General features: G+C 41.9%; 1 pseudogene; it reads left to right on the top strand.

Annotated features, from left to right (window-relative positions):
- The window catches only part of LOC127428016 (RAF proto-oncogene serine/threonine-protein kinase-like), a 77,776-nt pseudogene that overhangs the window by 48,908 nt on the left and 12,474 nt on the right, over window positions 1–16,394 (top strand).

The following is a 16,394-nucleotide window of genomic DNA, read 5'->3' as shown; positions in this document are numbered from 1 at the left end:
GTACACACAATCGACGGTAACCGTCGATAACAAAGGAATAGGATTTCTTAATAACTGAAAGCACTCTAAACATAAACAAACACAATCTCTCTCTTGGTTCGGGCTGTCGTGCTTGCAGAACACTCTCTCCCCTTGTGGTGCTTCGGCGTGCCTTTTAAATCTCCCTCCGCCATCACTATAATGAGAGACAGGTGTTAGAAATAATTATGAGCCAGGTGACGAGCCTTACCGCTCTCCCTCTCCCACAGACTGACACATGACCACGCCCCCCGTGCCACAGTTAACTATTAGGTAAGTACATTTAGTGTGGATTAGTTAAGTGCTCTCGGAACAGATGTGTTTTCAGCTGGTTCTTGAATGTTGAGATGGTTTCAGTAGATTGTGTGGAGGTTGGAAGCTCATTCCACCACAGAGGAACAGAGAAAGTGAATGATCATGAAATAGACTTTGTGCCTCTATGCGACAGAACAACCAGATGCTGCTCGTTCATTTACTGCAGAGAGTGAGTTGAGACATACTGTAGACCTGGAGGAGGGAATTGAAGTAAGAGGGTACTGTTCCACAGGCTATCCTGAAGGCCAGAGTCAAAGCCTTAAATTTGATGCAGGCAGCTACAGGTAACCAATGGAGTAAAAAAGTGAAGTTAATCTACCACCACTCCCAGGTTCTGAGCTGTCCTGGTTGGCATTAGTGTAGTTGAACCAAGAAAAATGGTGAGGTTGTGGTAAACAGCTGAGTTGGTTGGGATCACAAGGAGTTTTGTCTTGGCTAGGTTGAGCTGAAGGTGACATTCCTTCATCCAGGCTGAGATCTCCTTGAGAGGCAGCCAGATATACGAGAGGAGACAGTGGGGTTGTCAGGCTGGAACTACAGTTAGAGCTGCATATCATCTGTGTAGCAGTGGTAGGAAAAGCTATGTGCCTTAACTATTGAGCCGAGTGATGTAGTAAAGATCGAGAAGAGGAGGGGTCCAAGCACTGATCTCTGAGGAACACCAGTGGTCAGTTGGTGTGACTTGGACATCTGCCTATGAGGTATGACTTAAACCATCCAAGCACAGTTCCTGTTATCCCCAGGTCAGAGAGAGTGAACAGGAGAATCTGGTGGTTCACTGTTTCAAAAGCAGCAGACAAGTCAAAGAGTATGTGGACCAATGATTTTGAGTTAGCTCTCGCCAGTCACAGGGTTTCAGCCACTGACAAGAGTGTCTCGGTCGAGTGTGCTTTTTGAAGCCAGACTGATGTCTGTCGAGTAGGTTGTTCTATGAAAGAAAAGCAGTCAACTGGTTGAATACAATCCTCTCAAAAATTGTAGCTAGGAAAGGTAGGAGAGAGACCGGTCTGTATTTTTCGACTACTGTGGGGTTGTGTTTTTTTTTTTTTTTAAAGCAGTGCGGTTACTCGAGCCTTCTTTATTATTCGACAGGTGATATCTGGTCCATTATATTTCGCTTTGCATAATCGCCTCTAAAATTTAATTGGTTCAAATTTGGTGGGAAATTCAACTTTGTAAACCCTGGACTTGCAGGAAAAGCAGTATTAAGATGCTTAATTTTCAATTGCTGCTACAAGGAGAATTTTCAAAGTTAAATATAATGGACTGAATGTTTCCTATCAAATAATATATGACAAAAAAAAAAAAAAAAAAAAACTTAAAAATTAAATATTTTGGAAGGTGAATATTTATTATTTCGTTTTTAATGAAGAAATTTTGTGTGAAATGTTTTCAATTGAAATATTCATAGCTTAAATATACAACCATATGAAATTCCACCCCCCAAAAATGCAAGTACTGTTAATGCAATGCGTTTAATTTTCCATTAGTACGATTCAGCGTGCTTTTTTTGTTTCAAAGTCATTTGTCATTAATATACTTCCATACCCTTTCAAGTAGATAGGACCTGTATACTTACATGACTGAAAATAGCTGCTCGGGTGACCTAACTTCCCTAATAGGAACTTTATAACTTATTGAATAAAGCATTCATCCCTTTAATTACGTTTCATTCATCAAGCATGTAAAATTACATTCTTTGAAATCACAACTGATTCAAAACTCATGTTTGAGGTATGACTGTGTTACTCTTATTAAACCTTCATTTGACCTAACTAAAATTATTTTGCCATTTTAAAAACCCATTGGAAATTCCTGAAGTAACCAATGACTCGAAAATGCTGATTTTCTTCCAGGTTTAAGGACTACAAACTGAGCATTTATCTTACACAGCTCTCTGGAATACTTGATTCTGATCAGTTGTGGCATACTGTGGTCAGATATTTTTCTTTGTGAAGCATGTTTTTTTTGTAGTTTGTTTCTGTGGTCACCACTGTACCTGACTATAATTTGTGTGTGTGCTTAAGCAGTCATATTTTCCCTTAATGCAATGCTCAGATATCTTTCTGCATGAAGGTTTGACAGTGAAGATTGGAGATTTTGGTCTGGCCACAGTGAAAGCGAGGTGGAGCGGCTCGCATAGAGTAGAGCAGCCCTCTGGGTCAATTCTGTGGATGGTGCGTTAAAAAAAATCTATATGGAGTCTGATTTCAGACCTATTATGTACATGCAATACACTGTTCAACTCAGAACTAATTGAGACCAAATATATGCCCTAAAATTATATGTAAGAAACAATGTTTTGTGTAGTGCTGTATGAAACGTAGCGGGTGAGTAAACATGTCTTTGCTTTAGGCTCCTGAAGTCATCCGGATGCAGGACAATAATCCATACAGTTTTCAGTCAGATGTATACGCTTACGGTATCGTCCTGTATGAGCTGATGACAGGAGAATTGCCTTATTCTATGATTGGAAACAGAGATCAGGTAAGACTTGAGCATGATTCTGTAGAAGTCACATGATCATGAACCTTAAACATTCAGCTAGCTCTTTACAATGCAGAGAATAATATTTTCAGTTGTTGGCTGAATCTCATAATCTGTCTAGTACATGTAATTTGCTGCCTTCACATTATATCAGAATTAATGTAATTACATGATGACAATTTGGAGATTTTACTCGAAACTCTTCACATCCTGGGACTCTTGGAAATTTTTCATTTCTATGACAATGCTCATAACGTCAAAACAGATCCACTGTTGATGACAGAAAAATATTTAATCACTAAATTAATTTATTTATTCACCTCTATATGTTCTTGCAAAATGTTTAAGAACAAAGCAAGCGCAGCATTTAACACTGCATAGTGAGGTGGCATATCAAACAGAGATGTCTGAAAAATACTATTAACTGCCTTTAGCCATTTTAGTTCTTTTTACATGACATCATGCCTGTAAACTAGTCCTTTCATAGAATTCTGATTTTCCAACTTCTAATTAAATGAGTAAGTCACCCAAAACTTAAAATTCTCTCATCATTTACTCATGCCATCCCATATGTATTTTACTGATTCTTATATTAACCCCCATTATTTCCCCCTCCCCAACTCCACCCTGTCCCTCAACAAACATCCCTGTGGTCAAAGCCTAAATTACACAATGCACACATATAAACAAACAAAGAAACAAAAAATTTTTAGGAAATCAAAAATATAAAAATCAACAAAAAAAGAGAAAAGAAAGAATTCCACAAAGAAACAAATCCACAATTACTACCACAATTTTGTCTTTCTCCACATGATACTCTCTGAGAGCCTTCCAGAAAGGACAAATACCTGTCCCGTTTCTTACCATACGCATCCAATCTGCCAAGCTGCTTATATGACATCTTTTCAAATGCCGCCACCCTGCCCAATTCGGTGAGTCATTCTTGAAATGAGGGAGCGCCAGTTGACTTCCATCCTCTAAGAATTATCCATCTGCCAATCATTACACTACTTTGGACCCAGCTTTCTGTATATTTGTCACCTATTTTAAAAACTTTCCCATCACCCAATATACATAGTCTGGGGTAGAATGAAATTTGAATATCTAAAACCTCACAGATACAATTATGGACTATTTCCTGTAAATAAACTGAAAGTTTGTGGTATGTCTTGAGCTTGTACTTGAGTGTGACTCAAGCTTTGGTCAGCTGTGGTTCTCTATGCTGCAGAAATGTGTTTGGCAGTGAGCCTTAGCTGGCTGGAAGTCACACCGGAGCCATGCTGCTAAATTTAGGACCCCAAAGGCTAAAGGTCCATTTTTAAACCAAATCCGCTGGTAGTGTAGCCTCTAACACTGCTCTGTTGAGCCTGCTAAATTGAGTTGTGCTCTTTATTATAAGTCTGAAGCTGAAACTAAGGCCTCAGAAAGTTTTATTTCTGAAACATTGGGGTGTAACCCGTCACACACATTTGTCTTACTGACATGAATGATCGCAAATCATGTCACTTGGTGAGGAGAAGTGTGCTATTACTTTTCTAAGCAATCAGATGCTTTTTATAAGCATAAAAAATATTGCCTGGTGGACAAAAAAATTGGCAAAGAAGCAGAAATGGACTTGCATTTTAGGAGGGACTTGAATTAAATGTAGGGACCAAAATATCTTACTTGGGGGTGGCTCTTTAGACCATGGCCAGTTAGCAACTTACCACACAGAACTCCATAGCCTAGCAACTACATAGCAATGCACTAAAAATGACTCAGAACATCTAAACAACCGCATAGCAACAGAACTTTTTTTTTATAGATATTGAGGGTAAGCTACAAACTGAAATGGTTTTGGGTGGAGACTTCAATCTTGTAATGGATCCGGTCCTTGATCATAGTGATGATGCAAAGGTGTGTAGACCCTTTAGAGCAATGCTGATGCTACAGAGGATGTGTAAAAAATCTTGGTCTTATAGATGTTTCATCAGTTCATAAGATTTACTCTGGAATATTTGTATTTATTTTTTTATATATACATATATATCTAAGTCACTTATTCCATCTACCACTGACTGCTCAATTGGGAACATTTTAGTTTCAGATCATGCTTTGGTGTGTTTAGAGATGTTGCCACGTATTAGGGCTGGGTGATACATCAAATACCCATGATATAATCGTGATGATTTTGCTGACAATGTAAAACCCAACAATATTGTGAATATCGCTATGATTTTATTTGGCCATTAAGTTTCATAGAGTCCATCAGTAGACTCATTTCACCATCCTTCAGGGCTGTATAATTTTATTTATTTATTTCCCCTTTTCTCCCCAATTTGTAATGCCCAATTTCCCAATGTGCTCTAAGTCCTCGTGGTGGCATAGTGACTCGCCTCAATCCGGGTGGCAGAGACGAATCTCAGTTGCCTCCGCGTCTGAGACCGTCAATCCGCACATCTTATCACGTGGCTTGTTCAGCACATTACCGCGAAGACATAACATGTGTGGAGGCTTCACGCTACTCTCCGCGGCATCCACGCACAACTCACCATGTGCCCCACCGAGAGCGAACTACATTATAGCGACCACGAGGAGGTTACCCCATGTGACTCTACCCACCCTAGCAACCGGGCCAATTTGGTTGCTTAGGAGACCTGGCTGGACTCACTCAGCACACCCTGGATTCAAACTCGCGACTCCAGGGGTGGTGGTCAAACTCGCTGAGCTACCCAGGCCCCCCAGGGCTGTATAATTAATCAAAATAACATAAAAATGGAGATATGATCATATGTGATAATTTAACTGCCGAAGGCTGCGATTAAAGACAGATAAACGTGGTCTGTGTGCACATCAGAATGAACTAGCGACGTGTTGATATGTGTGCATGTGCGGGGGTGGTGGGTCTCATGGGCTAGTGTTTTTAGTGCAGTTCACCTGCATTGTGAAGTACTGCCGGTTCAAGCATTCGTGCAATTCAAAACATTAGTAACTGCTATTAAGTTATTATACAAATCTACAAATGCAGAACAGTAAAGGAGAGTTTGACAGTGGTTCACAAGATGCAAAACTCATCTGTCAAACAAATATTGCACTTTCCATTTCATAATAAACGCTCCCGGTGAAGGTGACATAAACACGACTGCACTTGCAGTGTCACAATAAAAACCCCAGTTTAGAGTGAAGTAAATAGGACAGAGATATATTAATTTATCTTTAACCAATCTTATCCTGAAAATAATAATAATTCAGTATTATAATAATACATTTGACTGGGTTCCACAGTAATTATTTAGTACTATGCAATATTCCTCTGATTTCCAAAAAATAAGTGAAGTTGTTTTTGCACACTTTGTTCATTCACAAAGAAAAATGTTTTAGTAAAACGATATGAAGGTAAATAAGATTTTTATTAAGCTTCCATATATGATTGTATGTTAAATATAAGTATAAATGAAAATAATTACATTTCAGAAACACTTTTATGCTATTTCAGAGCAAAAACATAATTATCAATATATATCGAATATTGTCAATTTGCTGAAAAATATTGAGAAATAAATTCTGAAGCCATTATCGCCCAGCCCTACCACATATAGTGAAAAGGAAATCATATAAATGGTGCGTTATTACATCCCTCCTACAGGACCCAGCATTTCAACAAATGTTAAATACAGAAGTTAATGCTTATGTAGAAACCAATTGGTCCTCAGTGTCCTCTGTGGGCGTGGCATGGGAGGCATTTAAGGCAGTTCTTAGGGGGTGATCATACAATATGCCTCATTCATCAAAATATTAAAGCACAGGAATTCATAGAATTGGAAAAGAGTATTAAAAGTGCTGAAACAGAGCTGAAGTGCAGAATGTCATACAATGAATGGTCTTAGAGAGTTGACTATATGTAAAACACTATTTTGTCACAGAAGGTAGAGTTCTGGTTATTCAGGGCATTACAGACATATTCTGAGTTGGGGACAAGACAGGGAGACTTCTTGCCAGATACATAAAACAGAGAGAGCTCCCTAAAGCTGTAGACACCCTCTGAATGGTGCTCACAGTCATGAAGCATCATTGTATTATTCCTCGTTGATTCAGTCTTGGTGACAGGGACTTAAATGCTCTTAAGAGGTTATGGGAAAGAGATTCGAACTTGGTATTGGAGGATGGGGAGTGGGAAAGGATTTTTTTTAAATATTAAAACTATGTCTAGGGATGCAAGGGTACATTTTATTCAGTTTAAGATTGTGCATCATTTCTACTGGACTTCCTCTAGATTGTTTAGGCTTGGTCTAAAAGGCACACCTACCTGCTGGCGATGTCAGTTGGAAGATGGAGACATGGCCCATGCTCTGTGGTTCTGCGCTAAGATTCAAGAATTCTGGGTAAGAGTCCAGAATTTTATCTGTGAGGTTTTAGATCCTCAAATTTCATTAAAATTAGGTGACAAATATACAAAAAGTTGGGTCCAAACTAGTGTAATGATTGGCAGACAGTTTATTGTTAGAGGATGGAAGTCATTTAGCGCTCCCTCATATCAAGAATGGTTCACTGAATTGGGTAGGGTGGTGGCATTTGAAAAGAACAGCTTGGCAAAACAGACACGTATGGTAAGAAATGGGACAGGTATTTGGCCTTTCTGGAAGGCTCTCAGTGAGGACCATGTGGAGAGAAACAGAATTGTGGTGGCAATTGTAAATTCTATTCTTTGTGGAATTCTTTCTTTTCTCTTTGTTGATTTTTATATTTTTTATGTTCTCAAATATTTTCTTTTGTTTGTTTGCTTATACACTGTATTGCCAAAAGTATTTGCTCACCCATCCAAATAATTGAATTCAGGTGTTCCAATCACTTCCATGGCCGCAGGTGTATAAAATGAAGCACCTAGGCATGCAGACTGCTTCTACAAACATTTGTGAAAGAATGAGCCACTCTCAGGAGCTCAGTGAATTCCAGCGTGGTACTGTGATAGGATGCCACCTGTGCAACAAGTCCAGTCGTGAAATTTCCTCGCTACTAAATATTCCACAGTCAAATGTCAGTGGTATTATAACAAAGTGGAAGCGATTGGGAATGACAGCAACTCAGCCACGAAGTGGTAGGCCACGTAAAATGACAGAGCGGGGTCAGCGGATGCCGAGGCGCATAGTGCGCAGAGGTCGCCAACTTTCTGCAGAGTCAATCGCTACAGACCTCCAAAGTTCATGTGGCCTTCAGATTAGCTCAAGAACAGTGCGTAGAGAGCTTCATGGAATGGGTTTCCATGGCCGAGCAGCTGCATCCAAGCCATACATCACCAAGTGCAATGCAAAGCGTCAGATGCAGTGGTGTAAAGCACGCCGCCACTGGACTCTAGAGCAGTGGAGACGCGTTCTCTGGAGTGACGAATCACGCTTCTCCATCTGGCAATCTGATGGACGAGTCTGGGTTTGGCAGCTGCCAGGAGAACGGTACTTGTCTGACTGCATTGTGCAAGTTTGGTGGAGGGGGGATTATGGTGTGGGGTTGTTTTTCAGGAGCTGGGCTTGGCCCCTTAGTTCCAGTGAAAGGAACACTGAATGCTTCAGCATACCAAGAGATTTTGGACAATTCCATGCTCCCAACTTTGTGGGAACAGTTTGGGGATGGCCCCTTCCTGTTCCAACATGACTGCGCACCAGTGCACAAAGCAAGTCCATAAAGACATGGATGAGTGAGTTTGGTGTGGAAGAACTTGCACTGCACAGAGTCCTGAACTCAACCCGATAGAACACCTTTGGGATGAATTAGAGCGAAGACTGCGAGCCAGGCCTTCTCGTCCAACATCAGTGTCTGACCTCACAAATGCGCTTCTGGAAGAATGGTCAAAAATTCCCATAAACACACTCCTAAACCTTGTGGAAAGCCTTCCCAGAAGAGTTGAAGCTGTTATAGCTGCAAAGGGTGGGCCGACGTCATATTAAAACCTATGGATTAAGAATGGGATGTCACTTAAGTTCATATGCGTCTAAAGGCAGATGAGCGAATACTTTTGGCAATATAGTGTATGTGTGCATGGTGTAATTTATGCTTTGACCACAGGAATATTTGCTGAGGGGCGGAGTGGGGTTGGGGAGGGGGATATAATGGGTGTTAAGTTGATTCTGTGTGTATATGTTCTGTTTATTCCATATTTCACATAAGAATCAATAAAAATGTTAATATAAAAAAAAAAATAAAAGATGGTGCTGCTGTGAATAAGGTCTGTTGTAGTGGGGAGTTTTGCATGGGCAAACAACTCACATTTTCTTTAGTAAATTTGTAAAAATCTAAGTCACTTTTCCAATGGTTCAATTATGTAATAAAAAACTGCTTCCTTTTGTTTTGCATGTAGATCATCTTTATGGTAGGCAGAGGCTACCTCACCCCAGATCTCAGTAAACTGTACAAGAGCTGTCCTAATGCCATGAAGAGACTCGTCGCTGACTGCATACAGAAGTTTAAAGATGACAGGCCATTGTTTCCACAGGTAAACATCACTTACAAGTCATATTTCCTGAAATAAATAACTCTTGTTATTGCGTTTGTTACTGTTTTGCAAAAAGCTCTAGGGTAAATCTCATGAAGAACATGTCAGGGTTATGCTGGGCCTCATGTACTCAGATAGAAGACAAAGGCAGGCCTACATACAGTCATAAAGCCTGACTGCGGCCTGTAGGAACACTAGAAGCCTAATAGCCACAACAATGGTGCCAAAATCAAACAAAGGGAGTCCAAAGCAGACTACAGATCCCATCAAGCCTTGCTCACTTTACACTTATGTGTGAAATTCTGAAGGATTGAACTCTCAACTCCTATTGGATGAAACGCATGACAGAACGCGTCCCCGAACCATGACGTCATCAAGAGTATAAAAACCTAGGAGATCTTTCTAAGCTTTGCTTCCAGCGACAGTATGTGCCTCATCTAGTTGCAACCCTGCTGCTCCCAGGTGTAGCCTCGTTGCCCAAGGAAGTAACGTACGTACCTGAACTTTGGCCATACAATCTCCATCTCGCTGGATGAGCCGAGATTTCTCCATGTTCCACTGAGCACGCTAATGGATCGAAGGAGACAGCTGAGCAATCCGTGTCTCACCCATTTGCCTGCAGAAGTGAAGAAAGAAGATTTCTCTTCCTTCTTCAACCGAGTCGACTTCACAGATATCTCTGCCAACCCGCCGAGAATCAGCCACCATACCGCCTGCAGACAGAGCGAGGAAGCGGCCTCCCATCATCCCCCGAGCTTCGAGGAACCGAGTCGGAGTCAAACGACGGATGAACACACATTCTACCCACGTTCTCACGTGACTCAAGTAAGAGATTTACGGACCGCCGAGTCCACTCATTGATGCAAAAAATATTTACGGTATTACTGTAACTTATTGTTAACACTAATGAGATTTGCTGTGTTGTCGTCCAACCACGTTGGACTGTTTGTGCATTTCCGCCATCGTGGGTGAGACCGGCACACTAAGTTAATCCATTAAAGAACCAATGACCACGGCGGACGGATTACAAGCCGTTCACCGTGTCTCTGAGTGATAAATCTAACGGTTGCCTTCTCTCCCACGATCACTAAAACCGGCTTTGGTGCCGTCACTCAGTTCTCTCTCTCTCGTACACACACGACCCCTCACAAATATACACAGACACACATTTGGTGAGCAGGTAACTTGGCGATAGAGCTCTGCTTTGTCTCCAAGTTATCGTACCAGCGGAGACACGCGTTAAACAGGCAGACACCATTAACCAGTCTCTCCGTCCACATTCGCGGCCACATTATCTGGTCGGAAACCTTGCGTGACATACTCTCCACGAGAGCCATTTTGTGCCTTCCTTCTCCCCTTACACACACACACACACACACACACACACATACCTTCCTCTCATGTATTATAGGCTTATTTGTTACCATATCTGATCATGATACTGTTTAGTTTGTAGTTGGAAGTCGGAAGTTTATCAACTGCATTGTATTGATTATTAATTGATATTACTGCATCAATACACTTTATTATAGTTAAAGTGTTTTGGTATTGTCCTGCATGCACCTGTGTCGAGGGCTGGCAGGGAATATCAGTGCTCGGATTCAGACTTCATTGTTTTCCTTTTGAATGCTGATGTTCTCCAGACGTCGAATTCTTAAGAGAACAATCCTATATTGAGACTGCTATACTGTCTGGTTATAAGTTCCTGATTCCAGTGTGGTGCCCCGGCGATATTAATCCTTATTAATATTCTATTGATTTTGATAATTGATAGTTATCTTTGATGATTGTTGATTTGAAGTATTAATAAGCTAATGTTGATTCTAATCAATGTTCTATTGATTTTAATAATTAATAATTATCTTTGATAATATACCAAATAACCAAACTCGCTCCTGAACGAAGCGCCCAACATTAATGGTGCCTCGTGTGAGGCATCTTACGTGCCAGTTTTGTCACAGTGTGTATGCATAAGGATCCAAAGTAATAATGTAGGATAGTAGAGGCAGAAGAATTGCTGGCAATATGACTTCAATCTAGAAAACCCAACCTTTTAATCCTGGAATTCCTCAATGTCATAAATTGAAATAATCTGTTGACTAAGGCATCAAGAAACCTAGCTGACGCTGATATCTGGCCAATAAAACTAACAAAAGAGACTTGTCCAGATCGCACATGACAGAGTACACATTCCTTGGAATCCCCAAGAAAGACTCAGAACACACACTGTTTTGTCCTCCAATACAAACCAATTTGCGACACTTAGACACATCAGATCAGGAGACATCGTGATTATTCTGCAAACAGCATCTAAAAGGAATCCATGAATGTTGTACTTCACTGAGTTAACCCTCTAAAATGTACAGAATACATTTAAACCTACAATGTACACAATACCTTGCCTTGCTAGATAATTCTGAAAATGACTGTGACCTGTGATCACTGTTATAACTGACAAATTAATGATTAGAGCCTGATGTACCTTTTAAAATATGTATAGTGATTTGTAATCACTTATAACTGACAAATCGATGATTATAATTTTCAATCTTGTATTTATTCATCTCATTGTACTAAGAATGGTTACTATTCAGGTTTCTCATTACGTGTAATGTATTATCCATGTTGTAAAACCAATGAATTAACCAGTATGATTGGTAATCAGGGATTTTCATGTTTTGTTACACGTGAAATATTCATTAAAGTATGTCATATTTAGTATGTAAATTCTTTCTTGTTTACGTAGAGAATGTTGATGACAACAAATGTCATGTCTCTTGCACCGTTTTCAAGATATAAAAGTTCATAATTAAACATTCACTATTTTGAGTGGGAGTTGAAAGGATCCTTCACACAAAGGATTGTAAATCAACTTTGAAAAGGACAGACCAGTCGACCATGTGACTCTGAAAAGTCACTTCTGACTGGCTCAGGACATCTTTGGGGTGTGGCCAATTTCAGTTCAAATGTCTCCAAAACAGGAAGAACTCCATCCTCCTCTTCTCCTCTCTTCTGCTCTCTTGGAAAGGTCTCTTGGTCCTGTCTCTTGCTCTTCAGCTCATCCTCTGTGCCATGTAGAGTCCAAGGAAAAACTCGGGACACAAAGTCCCGAGGAAGCCTCTCACTCTCTGCTCTATGGTTCACGCACCCAACGGGAGTCATGAGTCTTCCTTGCAGAAGGCCTCGCTTCAAAGCCCACCTCATCATCCATTGAGACAACAGACAACAAACTATCAGCGATCATAACAGAGTCCAAGACATCGATGGAACGAACTTTCTTCAAACACCAAAGAACCAAGTAACACAATGAAACGCAATGCAAGGAAATGCAACGACACGCAAGTACATCTCCAGACTTTTGCTCAAAGAGCTGGTGTATTAGTTAAATACTTTATGTATTCCAATTGCAAATCGATGTAGACTCAAAGAATGTTAAATGGTTCTTAAGGCATTGTCTACAGACTCCATAAAGTTCATTTTCTCTGTATTGATCATTTATTTCACATTCTGTCACTACTCACCAACCTGTTTCATGTTTTATGTGTTAGATTAGTTTATGTTTAGAATAGCAATAAAGTTTGTCTGTATTCAAAGATAATTTGACTGTGGTATAATTTGACAAATAATCTCATCCTTGTTTTTAAAAGATTTTGCTTCAAAGCTATACCTAAAATATGTGTGATATTATTTCCAATAAGCCATGAGAATAATATTACTCCAATAAGTGAATTAATCATAATTCCCTTATTAAAGCTAGTTCCTTACAATAGAAATTGTGAGCAGATACAACAAGACGTTGTATTACAATTTTAATGGTGGAGAATTTTATTCAGACAAATAATCAAGTTATTTGTCATTTATCTAATTTATAATGGTTGTTGAACACGACTAATTCCATTATAAATTTCCTTACATAATAATGTAGAATAAGAACTTTTTAATTTAATTCCTAGCTCACACATACTGTTTCCCTACATAACTTGAATCTCATTAGTTCAAAGTTTGGTTCTCTTTGACAATTAACTTCTCTCACGACTTGCCAAGCATAAGCCATTGTTGTGTGAAAGTGCTCTTAGAGTGGATTAGGGGTTGGTATGTTTAAGATAGTCTGCTCCAAGCCTGCTGTTGTTGTTATTTAGCTCCTAATGCTTTCACCTAGATGTTACAGAGATGTGTCAGGTCACCTAATTAATGTCCACCAAGGAGAGGTTGCAGTGAAATTCGCACATTTCATAACAGTAACCCATAAGCCACTGGTCGAAGCCTCTCACCTGTGCATTCGTGTCAGCATTATAGCAACTGTAACACAAAAAGCTATCAGAGCCACTGTGTCACGAGCATTTTTACTGCCCCGCTTAAATGAGTCGCCAATCGCCCTACATGGCCGGAGCTGAAGCTCCTCAGAGTTCAGACGACCCAACACTTCAAGATGTGGTCACCACTGTCCTCTGTCTCTCCGTAGAGGAGAGAGATAACCTCAACGGCTACAATGTTAGTCGTTGTGATGAAGCATTGCAGGAACTAATTGATTATGTCAACAACCCAGTCGGGAAACCAAAGCGCACAGTCCCGGACCTCATGGGCCAATTTTTCCTTCTTCATCACTGCAGAACCCAACTGCAAACCGCAGAGCACCAGGCCCAGCTCACCCAGCTGCAGAACAGCTACCAAGCGGTGCAGAGGGAAAATCTCAGCCTGCGCCAAGAAGTTAGGTGCACCCAAGCTGAGAGAATCCGGGCACAGGAAGATAATGCCCGGATGCAGGAGGTAAATGAAACCCTGCGCAGGCAGCTCAAAGCTGCCCAGCTAAGAGCAGAGTCAGATCAGGTAAGTGCAGCTGCTGACCTGGCCACCCAGGAAATGCACAGCACCACATCTGACATCGAGGAGGGCCCCCTCTTTAGCACAACCCATAGAAATGTGCCACTAGGAAAACCCAGGGACATACGCTAGGAGCCGAGCTGCCCCAAGTGGTACAGTCTCAGACTTTGTCCTCCTAGATGCCTTTCAAGCTCCTCCAGCTGGTTGGATGCAGGTGTCCCTCCTTCCTGTTTCCCCCATCAGTCCGTTTTTAGTCACACCACCTTGCATTTTGACCAGACTGATTCCACACCACAAAGGGGGGAAAATTACATCCAAGCCCAGAGTGATGTAAGCGGCTCGAGGGCCCCATTAGCCTGGAAGCTGTACGCAACATGGGGCCCACCCCAACGCGTCGACAGGCCTCCATCCCCACCATGAATGGGAAGTCGTCCTCATTGCTATAGCGATCTGAGTGACTATGGTGTTTCGGATTATTCAGACGGCCCGCAGTCATACCGACACCAAGGCTTGCACACTCGACAACTCGAGTCCCTCGCAAGGGATATACAGCACTTTGAGTAGTCGAGATTCAAACATTGATGATTATCTCAGGGAAATTGAGCACTACCTTGTTGACTTACCTCATGCTTCATCACGTGAAAAACTCAAGCTCACATTGAAGACCATGGTGAGATGTATTCATGAAATTGTTACCGACTGGTTCCCGAGACCACTACTTAGCTCTGTGTAAAGCCCTACGCGAGGAGTATTCGCCGTATACTGACAAAGCCTCAGGAAACGCCGACCTAGCGCTCGAAGGCAACGAGATGCCTCACGTTAAGGTGAACGTTAGAACAGGACCCCAGGGGCACCAACCATCTCGCAAGCAGGGTGGACAAAAGAACCGGGGGGTGGTGACCAGACATACCCCCAGAATTATGCCGGGGCAAAACACTTACCAGCCGAAAGGAAAGTTACGGTTTGAACGGAAACCAAACAAGAAGGTGAGTGGAAAGACAAGGTTTCAAACCCCCCCAGAGGACAAGGTTTGAGATAGGAAATGGAGGGTATAATCAGGAGATGCCTGACAGAGGCAGTAACGCAGCTTGACGTGCTCCGTCATTCACCATGGCTGCCGAACTCCTCAAAGGAAAATGGTGCTGACCCCCTGTCAGCATGACTAGGCTATGTACCCCCTCCCGTTAACCCCAAAGTTTACTTTGTAGGTTTGGAAAGGGGAGGCCAAGTTGCTCCCCGAAACAGTCACTCATAACACACCACACCCTCCTTTTCTGGTCTTCTTGGGCGATCTGGTCCATAAGGGCAAAGCCCAACACATATACACATCAGTAGTGGTAGGGGGTGCATCAGCTCCCATGCACTACTTGACACTGGTTCCGAAATAAGTCTGATTGGTTCCAACACCTTCGCAGAGGTGGCTAGAGCAACACTCTCCCTCGGCAAACTGTTACAGATCGAGACCTCCAATGTAAGCATCACAAGCTACATGCAAGATAGGTCATCTATCACAAAACGGGCATGGATCAACATTACCTTTCAAGGGATGATGCTGGTACACCCCATTTACATATGTCCCATTAATACGGAACCACTGTTAATTGGCCAGGACCTACTGGACCGACTGGCTCCACTCATTGACTGCCGTCGTCGACATGTTGGCTCAGGTTGACACACCGAGGAAAACAGTTTGCCAGCTTCAGATGGACAAGTCACCATCATCCAGGAGTCCAGAGGACCCCTACCAATGATTATGCCTCCTCCAGAACCTGACCCTGGCTCTGATCCTTCTATGCCACCTGCGAGCCCACAGCCACCCCAGGTTGATAGTCAAAACTAATTTCATGACCACGAGTCTTTCCTTTGCTCACTGAAGAACACTAACTTAACCCTGTACAGCCCCCACATAGTGGGGCACTATGAGCCAGGACCTATACGACGACTTGTGTCGACACAGTCTTCCTCCATTCTTCACACCGCGAAGTCACCGCATCCTTTCACCACAATTATCTCCTCAAAGCGATTGGGGTATGCGCCCTCTCTGTACGGATTGGGAAAAGGCAGGTCATGCATTTCGTGAGTGTTGTCCGACAACTCCAACCCCCATTCTTCGTGGGGGCGGACCTTCTGGTCAGACTAGGCGCTCAGTTGGACACAGTCATCCAGGTTCTGTGGTCCCAAGCCCGGGCCGAAAGGCATTCTCTGACCATTGAGATAGAACACATGATATCCGGCCAGACCATTCCCCAGGTGTGCTAGGTATGACTATCCCTGCGCAAACAGCAGGTGT

This window comes from Myxocyprinus asiaticus, chromosome 37, assembly GCF_019703515.2.
Source record: "Myxocyprinus asiaticus isolate MX2 ecotype Aquarium Trade chromosome 37, UBuf_Myxa_2, whole genome shotgun sequence".
Classification (NCBI taxonomy): domain Eukaryota; kingdom Metazoa; phylum Chordata; class Actinopteri; order Cypriniformes; family Catostomidae; genus Myxocyprinus; species Myxocyprinus asiaticus.
Note: the sequence above shows the minus strand (reverse complement) of the source record. Positions and strands in the feature narration are given on the sequence as shown.